Source organism: Arvicanthis niloticus, chromosome 25 (genome assembly GCF_011762505.2).
Source record: "Arvicanthis niloticus isolate mArvNil1 chromosome 25, mArvNil1.pat.X, whole genome shotgun sequence".
In the NCBI taxonomy this organism is placed as follows: domain Eukaryota; kingdom Metazoa; phylum Chordata; class Mammalia; order Rodentia; family Muridae; genus Arvicanthis; species Arvicanthis niloticus.
This window is the reverse complement of record NC_133433.1, coordinates 19,383,596-19,385,814: the sequence shown is the minus strand read 5'-3', so window position 1 is coordinate 19,385,814 and position 2,219 is coordinate 19,383,596. Positions and strand designations below refer to the sequence as shown.

The 2,219-nt window shown below is 40.9% G+C and overlaps 1 pseudogene; it reads right to left on the bottom strand.

Annotated features, from left to right (window-relative positions):
* Positions 1 to 281: 281 nt before the first annotated feature.
* On the bottom strand, positions 282 to 1,105 carry LOC143438524 (programmed cell death protein 6 pseudogene; annotated as a pseudogene).
* Between the last annotated feature and the right edge of the window lie 1,114 nt (positions 1,106 to 2,219).

Sequence of the window (2,219 nt, the reverse complement as noted above, 5' to 3'; positions counted from 1 at the left end):
GTAACCAGTCTGTATCATTACTTTATTGCTTATGTTACATATTCCAATGAATAAATTTTCTTTAAAAAGTAAGGCACATGAAAAGCCTTCTGTGCAAGTTTCATATTATTTTAAAATTCTATTGGCTAATAAAAGCATTGCAACTACAGAATTCGAGGCATCTAGAAAAGAACATGATAGTTTGGGAGCAGAATCCTGAACCATTACTAGGTCTTACCTCATGGCACAATTAGCAAACCCAAGGTTTGTACTATAACAGTGTAGCTAGATTTCTACTACAGAATCACTGGCCAGCTTATTCACATATGTACAGTCAGGTCCCCAAGTATTAGCTATACAGCCAACGGAAGGACGGCATCTCACTGGAGCTGTGCCCTGTTCTATCACAGGTAAGGAAAGGATTTGGCATCTTCAGTCTTTTGCATGCCGTGCTTGCTGTTCACAAGGCCTGGTTCTACAATGCTGAAGACCATGGAGAGATACTGCTCATAAGACACCTGAATCCAGCCATCCTGATCCGTGTCATAGCGTCTGAATATGTCTGTTAACCTCTGCAAGACGCTGCAACCCTGGATGAAGTCATCAAATGCGATCTGCCCTCGTCCTTGCCTGTCAAATTTTCGGATGAGGATGTCATGGAACTGGTCAGAGAGCCGGTAGCCAAAACCTGAGAGTGCTTGTTTGAGCTCGTTCTTGTCAACCATCCCAGAGTTGTCCCTGCTGTAGGTCCGGAAGACATTCTGCCAGTCTGTGATATACTTCCACACACCTGTGAATTTACTGAAGTTCACACCAGCCTTGTTTTCTGGGTCAAACATAGAAATGATTGACCTCACAGTCACTGGATTAAATGGAGTCCATGTACCATTGGATAATGCTTGCTGAAGCTCATTGTCTGAAATCACTCCACTTCTGTCTTTATCAACCCTCTGGAAGACGTTCCACAGAAAGCTCTGGTCTGGCAGTGCAGCTCCAGCAGCAGGGCCAGGGCCAGCACCTGGGCCTGGGTGATAGGAGTAGGCAGCCATGGGCTGATGCACAGCAGTAAAGCGGCCCAGCTCCACAAGCTGTGCTTCCGCCTCAGTTAGGGGCAGGACCAGGCACCGACACCGACAACTTCCTGGGAACCGCAGTTTTTAATCACTATTGCTCTGTAGTACAGTTTGAGGTCAGGGATGGTGATTCCCCCAGAAGTTCTTTTATTTTTGAGAATAGTTCTCAATATCCTGGGTTTTTTGTTATCCCAAATGAACTTGAGAATTGCTCTTTCTATCTCTGTGAAGAACTGAGTGGAAATTTTGATGAGGATTGCATTGAATCTGTAGATTGCTCTCAGCAAGATAGCCATTTTTACTATATTAATCCTTCCAATCCATGAGCACAGGAGATCTTTCTGTCTTCTGAGATCTTCTTCAATTTCTTTCTTCAGGGACTTGAAGTTCTTGTCATACAGATCTTTTACTTGCTTGGTTAGATTCACACCAAGGTATTTTATATTATTTGTGACTATTGTGAAGGGTGTCATTTCCCTTATTTCTTTCTCAGCCTGTTTATCTTTTGAGTAGAGGAAGGCTACTGATTAGTTTGAGTTAATTTTATATCCAGCCACTTTGCTAAAGTTGTTTATCAGGTTTATGAGTTCTCTGGTGGAAGTTTTGGGGCCACTTAAGTATACTATCATATCATTTGCAAGTAGTAAAACTTTGACTTCTTCCTTTCCAATTTGTATTTCTTTGACCTCCTTTTGTTGCCTCATTGCTCTGGCTAGGATTTCCAATACGATATTGAATAGGTAGGAGAAAGTGGGCATCCTTGTCTAGTCCCTGATTTTAGTGGGATTGCTTCAAGTTTATCTCTATTTAGTTTGATGTTGGCTACTGGCTTGCTGTATATTGCTTTTACTATATTTAGGTATGGGCCTTGAATTCCTGATTTTTCCAGGACTTTTACTATGAAGGGGTGTTGAGTTTTGTCAAATCCTTTCTCAGCATCTAGTGAGATGATCATGTGTTTTTTTTTTCTTTGAGTGTGTTTATTTAGTGCATTACACTGATGGATTTCCATATATTGAACCATTCCTGCATTCCTAGGATAAAGCCTACTTGATCATGATGGATAATTGTTTTGTTATGTTCTTTGATTTTTGAGAATTTTATTGAATATTTTTGCATTGATATTCTTAAGGGAGATTTGTCTGAAATTCTCTTTCTTTGTTGGGT